Source organism: Lycorma delicatula, chromosome 1 (genome assembly GCF_047948215.1).
Source record: "Lycorma delicatula isolate Av1 chromosome 1, ASM4794821v1, whole genome shotgun sequence".
In the NCBI taxonomy this organism is placed as follows: Eukaryota; Metazoa; Arthropoda; class Insecta; order Hemiptera; family Fulgoridae; genus Lycorma; species Lycorma delicatula.
The window spans coordinates 10735730-10752537 of NC_134455.1; the positions used below are offsets into that span (position 1 = coordinate 10735730).

Consider the following 16808-nt stretch of genomic DNA (forward strand, 5'->3'; position numbering starts at 1 on the left):
TCGATGAGAGCGTGAACTATAGGTTGCTTGTAATAATTTACATTAAAATACAAATCGTGATTGGAAACAACTTTTTATTACCTTTATTTGAAGCATCAGTACTAAATGGTAAATGTTTCACAACTTTTTAAATTATTTCAAGTGCATAGGGAGCCAAAACATTTTTTTCGTCCGCCTAAGTCTTATGTTTTTGTAAATCATAGAATCAGGAAATGTAGCATTAGCTTTAGTTTCACATGTCATGGATAAAAAGCTATGATGTGACTTAATGCCGTGGTAAACTTGTGATAATTCTGCTGCTGTTGTTTGATCTTCAAACTCGGAACATTTTGGTTTAAAAAAGTTTTCCAAATTGGAGGTATGAGCAAGTGAAGTTACATTCTTTTTATGACTTGTTGCTTCTATATGTATTTTTACAACTTTTACACCATTCCATTTGACACTAAAGGTTATACTGCATAGCCAAGCATCTTGCCTTTTCATCGTCTTCTTGAACTGTTTGTAACCATTTTGTATAATCTGCATGTTGTAACCACTTTTGATTAAATTTGCAATTTCGTCTCCTCTTTGTTGTTTCAGTTGTTATATTTCCTATTAAATTATGAAAAAAATTAAATAAACATTTTATTTAAAAAACCAGATGCTGTACTATATTTCCCCATGTATGTACGTTGTATCAATGTTGCGGTGAATGTACTTCTGGTTGTATAAAAAAAGTTCAGAAATCAAAAACAGCACACTAACAAGATGATTGAGCCTCAGGATTGAGCAGTTGTTTTCATAAATGTTAGGTTAAGAAACATTTTTGCTTTTGTCACTTCTTGCGGTGAACTAATATCGTCCTTTAACAGAACTCTTGAAATTTAAATACAAGTTTCTCTATTCTCATAAAACTTTTTTTTGTTGTAAATTCTCAGTTTGGAAGAAAACCGGACAATTGAACCAATTACCGGATCATTTGAAAAACCGGATGGTCTGGGCGGGGGGAAAACCGATCAGGTGGCAACACTGACCTGAACTGAAGTGCTCTAAAAATCGGTTTAATAAAAAATCTAAAATCTTAGTGTCATTTATTTCAGTTGGTGGAATAATGCTTTAATGTTCAATTATGTGAACATAATTTTTTCTAAAATGTGATTTATTGATATTTTCACTCCACTTAGGTTGTGAATACTTTCCAAAAAATTTAGTACTGTTTCACATTATAAAAAAGTTATAGATTTTATTTACTTTTTTTTGTATATAACTATTTTAATAGTTAATTATAATTAACTTTTATAATATTTTGGAAAATTTAATTTTTACATATTTTCCTGTAATATTATACGGGTAGTAAAATTATGTTGATTGTCACTTATAGAAGTCCATTTTAAAATAAAATTATATTAAAATTAACATAATATTAAAAATATTATGCTATTAAAGATTTTGTAAGATCTAATTTTTGTTCTCTTTCGATTTCATCTCAAAATTTCAAATGAGTGTTTGTCTGTAATTTCCGTGGTGCAATTTATTTTTTTTTGCTTGAATATTTAAAAGTTTATATAAACTGTCAGGTTTAAACTTAACCTATTGGAACAAATTAATTTTTTACTGGCAAAAAAGACTGTAATCTAGGCATGATTTTAATTTTATGTGAAATAAATCAGTTTCTTAGGGTTTTTTTTCTTAATAAATTCATAAGAATCCTAAGGCTTGTGTGTAAGAATATGGTACATGAAATTTATAGCAATGATATATCAATATTTTTCTAAAATTTGAACCCAAAATCTTTCTGATCAAAAGCAGACAGTATCGCTCTGCTGCGAAGGTTGGCGATACCTATTGCTAGGGTGAAATCTTGAAAAAAAATTTCTTAGTCTTGCCATTCTCTAGGGTAATTGCTTTGTGTAATTATAAAGTATCTCTTTTAGATTAAGTTAGTTTATGTAATACATTAGTACTAATTGCATTTTTTGTCATCTTGTTATTTAGTTTTGAAAGTTTATGATTTGAATAGATGTGAAATATAGTGTAAATGTTCAAGTTATTTGCTGAATATAAAACAAAAACAAAAAAAAAAATGGCTACCCATGACGATTTTATGGTTGTGGATGTTTTTTAAGTTAACTTCTGATCTTAATGTATACAATTCTTTTTGTTACATAACATAAAAGATATTTTATTAAACTGTAATAGTTTATTTATTTTTTTAAAGTCTTCCCCCCCACCTGTGAAATACAGTGTAAATGTTCAAGTTATCTGCTGAATATAAAAAAAAACAAAAATAAAATGACTACCCATGACGATTTTGTGGTTGTGCATTTTTTAAAGTTAACTTCTGATATTAATGTATACAATTCTTTTTGTTGCAGAACATAAAACATATTTGATTAAATGCAATAGTTTATTTTTTTAAAAGTCTTTGTCCCCCCTCCCTGTTTCATTCTTTCTGTGTGTGAGTGGATGTGTATATGATCACATGTGTGAATATATATATATATTTTATACTGTTCACAAAATGCTTCATTCTTATTGTTTTGGATGGATAAATTTATTTTTAAATACTGGAAATATTTTTAAGTTAATTTTTCTTCTTAGTCCTTGTTTAATACTTCCCAGAACAAATGAATTCATGTATTGTTAAAATTGTCATTCTGGGAAAATACACTATTTTTCAGTATATAATTTTTACTTGTTTATTGTGTTCATATGGTAGAGAATTTGTATGTAAATGGAAATTTTTAGTTAGAAAGTTGGCAATACTGTCGTATTGCCAACATTATAACAAGGAGGACACTCCTTATAATAATCCTTTCAAAGTTTCTATATGCTTCATTGTATAGCTCTGTTAGGTAATTAGTTTATGAGTTCTCTGCTGCTTGTGAGTACCAAGGAAGAAATGTAATCATCGATAACAATTTCGTTCAAAGTGGTTATTCTGCTGTTTGCTGCTTATTCTTAATTACTTTACAAATGTTGGATTCAGTCATGAATTTTTTTCTTATCAAAGCTTATTAATGTCAAAAATGAATCTTCTTAACTTCTTATACTTAGATGCTTTTTTGATAATTTCCTTAATGATTACACTTGTTAAGTCACAAGGAACTCTGTGGATACAGACTTTTTTCAAATTTAATGACTGCTTGGATGATTGATATGTGGAGCTATGGCTTATTCTCAGTAACAATCAGTAACCTCAGTTACAATCTTATAATTTTTTCTTGTGAGTCAATGCAAATCATTTTCTGAAGTGCTAATGTATTTTCACTGAGGAACTCTTCTACTTTTTGATTTTCCCTCTTAAAAAAAAAAAAGAAAAAAAGAAACACTTTTTTTACTGTCTGTTAGGGCTGGAAGTATATTCCAAAAACATATACAACACCCAGTATTAACGAACTTAAACAATGATAATTTTTTATTAGACAATATACAATGAACATATGATATATAACACATATGAGTTTAACCATGTAATAATTTATGAAAAATAATGTATTGAAAACATTTCCTAACTTACCATGCCCTCCACATTGAAAACATAAGTTTTCATCAAACATAACATAACATTATTATATTAATTGAAAAAGAAAAACATCACATCTGAATTTACTGTTTTTACACACAATAATAGTTGTTACAAATTATAGAAACAAGAAATGAAAGATAACATAATAAATATTCAAGAATATCTATTCATTATTGTCACTGATTAGAAGTGGGCACACTTTGTTTACAAATCTCTTAATGATATGGTTTTTCTTTTAACCTCTCTGACCTTTCTATCAGGACTAGGGACAGTTTCAATAATATGCCCTAATTTCCACATCGATGGTGGTAAATTATCTTCATGTATTATTATAAGAGTATTAACTTGAATGCTATGATATGGTTGCTTCCACTTCACTCAGGATTAAAGTTCAGTGATGCGGTCTTTTCGCCATCTATCTCAGAAATGTTGAGTAATTGTTTAATTTGTTGCCATCTTGTAAGCCTGTTCAGGTTTATACCAGCAACATCTTCTTCAGGAACAGCTGTTATTGGTTGACCACTTAAAAAGTACCCAGGAGTGAGAGGACTGAAATCTGAAGGATCGAATGAGAACTCTGAATTTTGAAGTCGACCACTCACTCTAATAACATTATTTTCATCCAAGAAAGGGGATAGTGAAGTGATTTTGCTTTTATTTGAGATATTTTTCTTATTTTTTAAGGATTGATATTCGCCAGGGAAATGTTCCCATTGTATTATCTGAAAGAACTTTATTTCTGCCTTATTCAATTCTTGGTTAGTTAATGGGCCATAAAGATGATTATTTTGCTTAGTGTTTTTTGGTACTATGAAAAAGTCTTAATATATAAGCAATAACTCTTTGAAGCTTCTGAATATCTGAGCATTTCTCTAGTAAGGGTGAACTGCAGTTTGACTTTCTGTTATACATACATTGTGTTTGGGAAGTTCATCATCTGCATAAATTTGAATGTTCTCACCCAACTCCCGGGTACCTTTTTTCAATAACCAATCAGGGCCCTTCCACTACAATAATGACTTCATAACCATTTCAGCTGTGACCCCCACGGTAAACAAAATCTGCTGGATTTTTTTGACCCTTAACATGTTTCCAACCTTCTATGTTTGATAGTCTTTGAATTTTTGCAACTCTATTTGATATAAGTGTACTCAGTTTGATGACTTTGATATAAGCCAAGGCAAAACCATAGTTGAATCGGTCAAGAAATACTTTTTTATATTTTCAAATTCAAAGAAGCAATGTCTTTTCTGGTAATTTGGCAGCCAGAGTTGCATCACATAATTCCAACCTAGGCAGTGTGATCATCTTGATAGGGGCTACTTGTGTTTTGGAACTCACTGACACCATTGATGTTTCCAAATTTGTCTTTACTTCTCAGATAAATGCAAGATCAATATCCTAATTCAGAAGCATCCGAAATTGAATGTAGTTCTACAATTGCAATTGTGTTTTTACAACGATTAAGTCTTGGAATTCTGAAAGTAGTAAGACAAGCAAGAGAGGTCCCGAATTGTAACCAATCATTATGAATGGAAGTTATGCTTTCATTCCATGTTAACTTAACCTTCCATAATTCCTGAATGATAATTTTTGCCTTCAATATAACTGGATTAACTAAACCCAATGGATTGGAAATTTTTTAAACCTCTGATAATGTAATTCTCTTAGTAATTTTATTTGTGATTTCTAAATTTAAGTTAATTGTACATTGAAATTTGTCCAATTGTCCACTGGTTCATTTTGAAAATGATCACTGAGTAATTGCCAAGCATTTTCATAATTTTGACTGGTTAACTCAATGGAATCGATTAAATTAGCTGCAGTTCTGTCTTTAAGAGATTGTTTCAAAAAATAAAACTTACGAATATCAAGTGATAGGTTTTTATCAATGATAGTATTGAATAATTCTCAAAAATCTATCCAATCTTCATATTTTCCAGAGAATGTAGGAATTTTTATTTGGGGAAGTTTAACTTGAACTGAATTTTGTGATTCTAAAACTGTTGTCTCAGTTTTAATTATGGAAGATGTTTGATTAGAGTCAGGCTGAAATTGCCTAATTAATAATTTTGCATCCGTTATTTCTTCAAAATAAGAATCCTCGAATTCTAACCGTACCATTGACTCTGGTTCATTGGATTTAGTTTTTATCTAAATTTTCTATTTTATCTTGAATTTTATTAAATTCATCCCAACATTCTTAAATGCATTGGCAATTGCGCGATACGTTTTTGATTCTCATTCATGTTCTAAATCTTGTTATTTTAGCCTTTATTAGAGCATGTTTTACGTCTAATTCGTCCATCTTAACTAACAACAGTGCTCTTAAAGAAAATAAAGTCGACTTTAAATAATTGAAAAAACATGAAAATATCCATAGTACAATGAAAGAATTTGAGGTTTTAACATAAATATCATAACAGTAATTATGGAAGAGATTAGAAGTGTAGCTGAATATGTGTAAATAAGAAAGGAATGCACTGATATAACTGGAAAAGTTACTTACGTATGCAGACAATAAGCTGGTGGCTGACTTCATTGGTGACAAGATTATCCGGTAGTTTCAGTTGCTACAATGTATACCAAGTATCTCAGCATAACTAATGAATTCTGTTTTTAACCTTATTTGTTACATACGCACAATGTTTGTTCAGATTTACTGTTTGTATTAGTATTGATGATTAATGAATGTAATGTTCTGAATATCATAAAAATTATTTAGTTATACCAAAACCCAAGAACGTTAGTTCTTGGGTTTTGGCACCAAAAAATGTTAGGGCTGGAAGTATATATCCAAAAACATATACAGCACTCAATATTAATGAACTTAAACAATGATGATTTTTTATTAAACTCAAACAATACACAGTGAACATATGACTTAACATATGACTTTTATCACACAATAAATTATGAAAAACAATGTATTGAAAACATTTCCTAACTTAACACTATCATAATAAAATTAGATATGAGTAAAAATTAAATTGTTTAGATAATTGTTACTTCTCTTTGATTTTCTCACTGAAATAGGGAGAATTATCCTTCCTTAAGTATTATTAAATTTTCAATTTTATTTTAAAATTTTATTAATATAACTCTTGTGCTTATTTACAAAATTCTAGTCTGCTTAGTGATCATTTTACAGAAGTGTAATGTAAGTTCATCATAAAAATCTTTTTCCACCTATTTACAAATATCTTTCTTTATATATGTGTATATTTTTGCTAATTCATTACATTGCTCTTAAAGTGTTATAATAGGTTCTTTATCGGTTGAAGTTTTCTTTGTAAGTGTTTAATTATATTAAGTATATTTTATTTTGGTTCATTTTTATTTTTAAATTTTTGTCACATTGTTTTACAAATTCTTTGTTGATTTTAATAATTCTTTTTTTGAGGTGAATGATGGAAATTTTTAAATATTACAGATATTTTTTTATTCAGTTCTTAAGTCCTTAGAATGTTGGTAGTCAGTTCAACAAGCAATGTTTGTATAAAGAACACTTGACCAATTGCATTTGGTGCCCAATATATTTTTACATTATTTCTTTGAAACCTTACTAACTTGAGTTATTAAACAACCTCTTAGGGTTTCATAGTAAATAAACAATCAAGATTCTGTATATTTACTGTTAAATTATGTTTTTGAGATACAGAACATTATTGTGATCTTTCGGAGTAAAAATGTAAATCTTTTGTGTATTTATGTCTTTATTAATAAAATCTTTTATGATGCTCTGGAAATCTTCCGATTTTGTGTAACTTAGTTGAATTGTGATTTGCTACTTTAAGGTGTCTATCTCTGTTCATGATCATTATACATATAGCTTGTTACATACATGGATTATTTTCTGGTTGAAATATATTTTCCAAACTTGACATTAAAGAGTTTATTAATTAGAATTAAACAATACAGCAATGCCTCTGAAATAGTGTTTAGAAGTCAACCCATTGACTCTTGTGTAGGAAGGTTTATAAATAATGTTCTCTGTTATCCTGTTACCAATTAAATTATATAGCATCTTAATTTGTTTATAATAGTTATATATGCTGATGCTGACTGATGTTACGGTTTAAAATTTAATTTGGACATGGAAAGGAAATAAATATGTGATAATCATCACATTTATGTGTGTTTAATTGAATAAAATATTGTAATGTAAAGTTCTTTAATAGTTTTCTATTATAGTTTAAAGTTTTCTACTTAAGTGCTAAGAAAATTAACTAATGGTAATTAATTAAGTAAGTAATACAAACATTTACATAAGTTCTTTTATAAATAACACATCTTTTATAAATAATACATCTGTTAGTGTTGTAAGAATTTAACTAATCTGTAGTTATGTTGGTGCTTATCTGTATGTTAATTACTGTGCTGTAGTAAAAGTCTAATTTGTAAATTCTTATACAAGTTTGTTATTTAAGAGTATGTTTTGATTACTTACTGTTTCAGAAATAATGTCTTAAATGACATTTCTTAATCCAGAGTTTCATGTAAATTATTTTATTTTTCTCAATTGATATCATTTAGTTGTTTTCTGTTAGTGAAATAATTCAAGTTGGAGAAAAAATTGTCCTTTTTTGTGTATATTTTTTTGATGTTCCTCTTAAAAACTATTGAGTTAAGCATATGCGTTTGTTTTACATCATTTGTATTTAAGTAACAAGTTAAAATTAATTTTTGTACTTATGTTTATTATATTTAGTTACAGGTTGGTTCAATTTTATTAATTTTTTTTCAGATAATAGTGTTTCAGGTTACTAATTTAGTACTTTAGTACTTTATTTAGTAATTTCCATTTTGTTCAATTATTTTTATATATTTTTTTCAAATGTTTATATGTGCTCTGTTGATAATTGATGAGTAACATAAAACAGATAGGTTGAGCTGTCATCTGCAGTGATGTTTTTAGTAATTGAAATGTCAGGTTGATATATACACATTTGTTGCTTAGTTCAAATTTCTCTGAACATAAACAAATAACATTCAACAAAAGGCAAACCTTTTAATACTTTATTTTCTATTGGACAAATTAACTTCAATGCAGTTGATCCCGTTATATTATCACTAACATAACTTTCAGTAATAATGTGTACATTTGTTTTCCTCATTATATAGGCAAGCAATTATGATAAGTAAGTAAATTTTTATCGACTTTTTTCTTTTTTTTAAATAATGAATTCAGGAGTTATTTTACTAGTGCTTAAAATTATTTTATTGTTTTTCAATTGAATATTTGATTGAATATTAATTATTATAATGAAAGGAAGTCTTTTTAACTTTTTCTTAGTATGTTTACTTATACATAAGTATTATTCTTTAATTAAATGAAAACTTTAATGCTTTAAATAACTTAGTTTTAACATTTTTTATTATTTTATGTAAAATTACAGGTAACATTTGTTCAACTGTTTGAAGATTGGTCTTATTGCAGTCATGATTTTCATGACACTTAAGGTTATTTCTGCTCTTTTTATAGTATTTATATTAAATAAGTATGTTTAGTCTAACTAAAGATATTTCTATTGTTAAAACATGGTTAAATCTTTTGGGGATTTCATGGCTTTAATTAATTTGTTTTGTCACCAAAAAGGTTTTTTCTTATCACTAAAACATTTCATAGAATAACTCATTTAATTTATTATCAAAATGAAAGGCCAGTATGAACTAATTTTTATAAAGTTTTACAATGTAGCAGAATGAGAACTTAAGGGGGAGTAGTTTAATGAATGATTGTGCTTGTTGCAAAATCATGTTTAGGATGTGTACACTCATTATGTTTAAATTTTGTTTAGTTAAAAAAATTGATTTAGTTATTTATTTGTCCTTATAATGATGAAAACAAATTATATATTATTACTGAAAGTTGTGGTTGTGAAAATGCAATGGGATCAATTGCATTGAAGTTAATTTGCACAATAGAAAATAAAGATGTTAAAAAGTTGCTATTTGTTGAATGTTATTTGTTTATGTGATTCTGTCTACATTATGTTTTGTTGCTTATGTCTGTGATTATATTATTTATTGTAATTCTTTCTATGACATTCTGATTTTGCAGTGCTGAATACATTAATGTGATTTAACTTAGCAAGTTTGTTATGTTAGTGCTGCTACATTTTAGAAGTATTTATTAGTGTGTGATTTCAAAACCTTGGCAAATTTTATATTCAGACTTTTTTGTGGTTTTTATTAATCCTCTTGAAACATTCAGTTAACCTTGAAGTGCCCTCAATAGTTCACTAAAATTTTAATTATTGTATTATTAACCCTAAAATGGTATGGTACCTAAGAGATACATTATTAGTATGATGTAGTTTTTACGATTCTGAAAATAAAGGGGTTTTTCAAGATAAAATTTCATAATTACCATAATTTTACTAATTTGTTATTCTAATAAAACGTTTAAAGACTACAATTTAGTAAAATGTAAAATAAAATATTTCTTGTATCAAACTGAAAAAAAAAATAATAGCAGTTGTCAACATCAAGTTCAAAGGTCAGATTTTAAACAAGAAAAAAATTACTTAATTGAATTTGAATAGATAATTATTTTTGTCGTAAAAGATTAAGAGAAAAATGTCTTGGTTTTAGCTCAAAAGTTTTCTTACTTGGGAAGGTCTGCTGTGTGAATTTAAGGTCTAGGTGCTGCAGTTATTGCAGATTTCTTCACGGTGCTCCAAGCAGAAAGCATTGCCTTAGCTATTGCAGTAGTTTGTTGTTATCCTGTACCTTTCAGCTGGACAAATCTTGAAAGTTGTTCTTTTTTTCTCAACACGGGGAGAATCTGGAGCAGCGGTCTCCTTTCGACCAAGAACACTGCAAGTGATATTTCTTAGTTCCCGTGGTAAATTTATAATTGTCAATCGCTGTTCCATCCATGGATAAAGAAGCTGCTCATATAATTATCTTAAGAACTTTTCCCTTGCCATTTGGGTTTTCCTTGTGTGCCCAATATCCTGTTCATTATAATGAAGAAGTTTAATAAAAAAGTTAATATACAAAGTGGCCATCATTTTGTTTTTCTAGAGTACGATATTATGGTACACATTTGATCCAGCGTATCGACTCTGCTTTTAGTCTGCTTGTAACGTTCAATATTGGTTTTCCTTGGTTTTCTCCCTTTTCTTGGTGGATTATTGAAACTAGGCAAACTACTTTGTTCTTCTTGGGTTTATATGACAAAAATGTTGTTGTCCCACTAAAAAGATATTTGGAATCACTTATTTCTCTATCCTTAGTTGATGTCATATATTTAGGAATCTCTGGTTTGCAGATAGTACCTAAAACTATTAATTTATACGGATCCATAACAAGCTCATTAGCCAGTGGAACAGTTGAAAACCAGTTGTCCATTGTTATATTGCGGTTAGAACCATAAAACGGAGCAGTGAGTTTCTTTACTTCAAATATGCAGTTACTTTTCTCCAAATATGGCTCAGTTACAAACAAGTAGCTAAAAGCATGACAATTTTTATGCCATGTTTTGCTAGTTTCTTCAACTTACACGTTTTAAACGGATATCTACTTCTAAATGCAAGCAGTTGTTTGTCTATAGACAAATATGACCCAGACTCATAGTTTTCTATACATGATTTCATGAAATATTCCCAAAGATTCCTAACAGGTGCAAAATTATCCTTTGCAACTCTCTTTGATCAGGTGATTTTGTTGTCAAATTCAAGACAGTTCAATAAGAACTGAAATCGTTTTTCAGTAAATTCTGCCCTATAAACATTACTACTTTGAGACATATCAAACATGTCTGATGTATTCAGGTCATTGTCTTTGTAGAGGACAGAAATTAGCAAAATACCTAAGTTTGCCTTAATTCTGATGATATTTTACTACTTGAAAGCTGAATTGTTTCATATGAAGTTTGTTTTCTTACTATCTCTTCGTTTGTGCGAGTAACTATTAAATCTATAATTGAGTCCTAAAAAATATTTGGAAAGCATCCAGATGTGTTTGAACATCTTTACCTTTGCCGTTAGGTAGCTGGTTTATTTGTAAAGTATCTTACGTGCTGATCGAGTACTTACTCTTGTAGGTTCTTCAGTCCAGCTGTAACCATTTTTTCCTTTTACCACTTTCTTTGTTCGTTGTGAAGTTGAAGTTACAGAATCAGAAGGAGAATCATTTTATGTACAAACAGGGGTTTGTGTATTATTCATACAGATGCCATTTCTGGTTCAGCAGATAGGCTATCAACAGGGTCTGTGCCAAAACTAACTGGCCAGGTATAAGATGACTGTTAAGTGATACAACCACCTCAGTGATAGTTTTGCAAGCTATTCACTACTGAGTTTGAAGTAGAGGATTTATTATTTGCTTTACAAGGATGTTTTCTCTTCAGTTGTTCATGAACATCATCGTCTGTAGACTCATCTGAAGATGAAGGTTCACACTCATCAGTCCCAGAATATGCTAGGTTATTATCTTCCTGCTCACTACCATTATCCCCCATCTATATCGGACTTGCCAAATAATTTATCATCTGGAAGCCTGTCAGTCCCTGATGATGGCAAAGCCAGTTTAAAAAAAAAAATATGATAAAAAATACAATAAAAAATGTAAATTACTTTAAAACTGAATTAAAATTTTGCACCGACCTAATACCAAAGTAATAAATCAGATTTGTAGGCCTACATGAATCTGATATAGCCTGACTGGTAAAAAAAAGTATGTATTTTTTCAACACTGAATGATGCAGTACATGTATTCAAGGGTTAATCTTTCAATCTCATCACACAGTTCAATGATATTTTCTAATTTAAATGCATTAAGAACCTTTTGAAAATAAAAAATAAGGAAATATTTACATTATTAAGATCATATGTCATATATATATATATATATATATATATATACCTTATGTACCTGCTGTAACACATACGTGATTGAAAATGTGTCCTATACTTTGATTTAACTGTTTCTGCCAAAAGTATCAGTCATTTATGTAAAATTTTTGCACACTGTTACCTCTCTTTAAAATTATGTAATACATTTTTTAGATAAAAAATGCTGGAGAAGTACTTGTTCAATGGAACGTGTGTGTATTTATTGAATTTGCTTCTGAAAACTTGCAGCATGTTATAACACATGCTGTTACACAAGTCATTGCAATAGAGTTAATAAAATTATTGTATTTGAACATTAATAGAAATTAACTTTTAATAGCGTTATTAAGAATTGTATACTGAATAAATAAAGTTCATTGCATAAATCGATTTCAAAAAATTAACTTACAGAAATCTGTTTATTTTTTTATACATTATTTTGTTACAATTTCTTCCTTGAGATGAGAAAGATATATAAATTTATAAACATATAAACCTTATGAAAAAGCAGAAGTGAGAAATTGAAAATGAATGTATGCTAACGTACATATTATTTACCAGTCATTCTTGAAAGCTCTTTGTACTGGTACAGCATCGTGTCACTCGACATAACAAAGTTAAATAGACTTTTATCAATTTCATGATATTTTTCAATTTCCCTAGTGTAATATTTTTGCTGTACGAACAATTGCATCAAAATAAATTTTTGTTCTATATACTAAACTAATGTATGTTATTCACATATGTTACCTTTTTTTTTTTTTTTAAGTGGCATATTAACTTCTATGGTGATTAGCTGTTAATAAAAACAAACATAAAGTAAATTGCAACTAATGTTTGACTAAAATGATTTACAGAAAATACTTTTTAATTAAAAGAGTATTTTGTCATGTTGGCTTTTACCTTACATCTTTCAGTTTCAGAATGCTTTGTCCAAGATATCCCAGGTGTTACAGAACAATCTGGTTGTAAGAAATGCAGTTTCATACCTTACCCAAAAATGCTTTTTATTATTTTCCCTATAGTTGGAGTTAAATATTACACACTATCAGTGTAATTGCTATTTTAACAGCTTTATGTTCACATTAAATAATAGATTTATTTTTTCTCTTTTGACTGATAAACTTATTTGTACAGAATTTGTACTGACATAAAAGAACCAACCTGTTATTAAAATAGCATTAAAACAATTTTATTTACTCCAGTTAATTCATTAACTGGAGTAAATAAATTATTTATTTATTTATTTTTTTACATACCAGTAAGTACATCAACACTTATTATTAAGTATTTGGTTGAAATAAACTATTTTATTATATTTAATAAACTACTGTGGGATTCAATTTTGTAATACTTGTCACTATTATGGTGCATATTTTTATGGAAAATATTTCAGTGTATGTTATTTATGAAGACTTCCAAATGAGACTGATAGAAAAATGATAAAGGTAGTAAAGAAATAATGTAGAAAGGAGAAAAGAAAACTACATTTGTATTCCTCTCTTATTTGCTAGATTAGCTTTTTATTTATTTATTTTATAAATTTATACTGAGTAATTTTGCTTAGGTAGATTTTTAATTGTTTGTTATATAAGGTTTTTATATCTTGTTAAGCATTTTTCAATTTTAATAACTGTTATTTTTTTATGAATTTCGTATCATTTAAGGTGTTATAATGTGTCTTATTTTTATGTATACATTTTTTTTTAATCAAACCTGTTATGTAATTTGCATTTGAGATTTGTGTGATTATTTACTTAAATTACTATAAATGATAATTTTTTCTATGTATTAGATGAATGAAAAAAGAAAAACTGCCATTGTGAAAATTGTTTCTATTCTGGAAAAAATGAATCCAAATAACTTTATTAATTAGTAATCATTCTTTTGGTGTAAACCATTAAACCATTCTTTTGGTATAAACCATTAAACCAAAAGAATGTGGATTTGGTTTAATTAAGGTATTTTTTAGTTTTTTATTCACTCATTTGTTATAAGGATAGGATGTTTATGTTTAGGATTACAATACTATTTTCCAACATATTTATTTATTTATTTTACATAAAAAATCTATTTTGTTTATGTAGTTGTAATAATCTGTGTCTTATTTTTATAAAATACTTGTACAAATTATACTAACTTGCCTGTAATTAAAATTGATTAGGATCAAATGTTATTCTGATTACCGGTTTACTCTGTTTTTAAACTTATCTAGCATTATGTTTCCAGGTTAATTCTGTGGTTTGTATTATTTTGAATTTATAATGTATTTATGTTAAAATTTATTTTAAAAGAAAGTAAAGTCATCTATAGAACTTTTAAGACCTTCGTGAGAATATCAATACAGTTTTCTGTATTGTCTTAACAGTTCTTTTCATCATAGAATAAGTAACTATGTGCTATTATTAAGTAACAAAATCATTGAAGTACATGTATTACTGGAAGTTTGATGATTTAAAGAATTGTTAAAATGTTTCGTTTTACCTTTGCACTGGAAATTGCCCTTCACAAGATCGAACACATCTGTTGAAATCAGCAAGATGGTCTAGGTAGTTAATTGCAAAATTCCTGTTTTGTAAAATTATCACACTTCTTTGTTCAAATAGTCTGTATTACTGCAGGCTTTCATTTCATTCAAAAGTATCAGATTACATAACATAATTAGCTTTATTTTATTGTTTTGAAACTAACCTCTAAATTTCATTTTTATTTTACTTTTTCTATGTACTTTTATCCATGTAGGCACTTTATAGGTTTGACTATAGGTTAGTATATATATAGTATAGGTCACATAGGTATTTGACTATAAAATAGTCTAACACATACTTTAAAACAAACATAGTAAACACATAATTTATAGTAATATCAATTTAAAAAATTGCAAAAATTATATAGAAATAATAAACAAAAGTGCACTCCTCTTCATTACATCAGCGCATAATAATAGTTATTATTTTATTTTAGTTCAGTAGCTAATTCATTTATGTTTCTACATAATCCCAATATCAACATGTTATAAAACTGCTTCAAATTAATGAAATACGAGGGCTATTCAGAAAGTAAGGAACGTTTTGTAATTTTAAAAACCAAGTACAAGAGAAACTTTTTATTATATACATGTGAAAGAGGGACTAAAATACTACTTTTCAACATAATCACCATACAAATTCAGCCACTTATCATAGCGGTGGACAAGCTTTGAAATTCCTGTGTCATAGAATTCTGCCGCCTGTGATCTCAACCACTCAGTGACGCACCCATCTTGCACAAAATTTGTGGTGCCTAGCTTCTGTGAAATAATTTCAAACAATAAAGTCCGTCAAACTTGTGGGAAACATAGAGAAAGCTCAGTTATTGTGAAACGGCAGTTTTCACGAATCTTTTCGTCAACTTTGGAGACCAGATCGTCAGTCACTCTTTTCTTTATCGTGAATGTTTGTTCGGCCATTTTTAAACTAAATGCATCACTTCCTGACAGAACTTTCACTCATTACGATGTTCCCGTACACTTCACACAGTTCCTGATGAATTTCTATTGGTTTTAAGTTTTTTGCCAACAAAACACCAATCGCAGACCACACCTCACGACTGGCGGGATTTTCGATTGCAGCACACATTTCAAATTTGTGTATAAAAAAACAGGCAGTGCAGAGATGTTCCCATTGTCACGGCTGGACGCTGACTGAGGTGCCGAGCACGAGCACACCAATATATACACGATTGGCGTGCGCCTGACGGCGTCAGGTGGAAACGTTCCTTACTTTCTGAATAGCCCTCGTATATCTAAATTTTTTTTGTAAAATTCAACTGCGATAATTAATAACATTTTATTGCTTTGATAGTTGATTGTGTTTTCACAAAGCTGGTTATGTCTGGTAAAATAATCATCCACGTTAATGTTAATTACAAGTACTTCCTGGTTTCTATTAACATATAGATTGCAATATAGTATGTTAATACAAGAAGCATTAGTGTGATCTTGATAAATTCTTTGTGACATTCAGCCTGAGAGTGCAGTGCTATTCATACTCTTATAGCTTTCCTTTGAACAGCAAAAAGATCTTTAACGTGTGGGGAACGGCTTCATGCTGGAATTATAATAATTTAATGTACTATGACTTAATACTATTTATTATTACTTCCAAAATAAGTGTTACTTGAAACATTTTAACTAATTGTATCCCTTAAGCAAGAAAGTAGATAAATGTCGGACATGCAATTTATGATCCAACATAAATTGGGCTAGTTTTTATACTTAAAAATTTAATATTTCTTTGATTAGAATAACATTTTTATTTCTTAAACTGAGTGATGTTGAGTAAATTTTTCTTGGTTAAACAACAATTTATTATTATAAATTCATCAGTCACTAAGCTTTAATTTAATAATAATTATTGAAATTTAAATTATCAGTAAATATTATGCATAATAGTGGCTCAAGGACAACCTGAATCACA

At 28.4% G+C, this 16808-nt stretch overlaps 1 protein-coding gene across 1 annotated transcript in view; it reads left to right on the top strand.

The window, feature by feature from the left end:
• Positions 1 to 14489, top strand: part of LOC142326373 (acyl-CoA Delta-9 desaturase-like) — a 67406-nt gene extending 52917 nt beyond the window's left edge. Inside the window, exon 7 of the mRNA XM_075368945.1 lies at positions 14147 to 14489. The gene's annotated coding sequence lies outside the window, so the exon portion shown is untranslated. The remainder of the gene's footprint in view (positions 1 to 14146) is intronic.
• The last annotated feature ends 2319 nt before the right edge of the window (positions 14490 to 16808 follow it).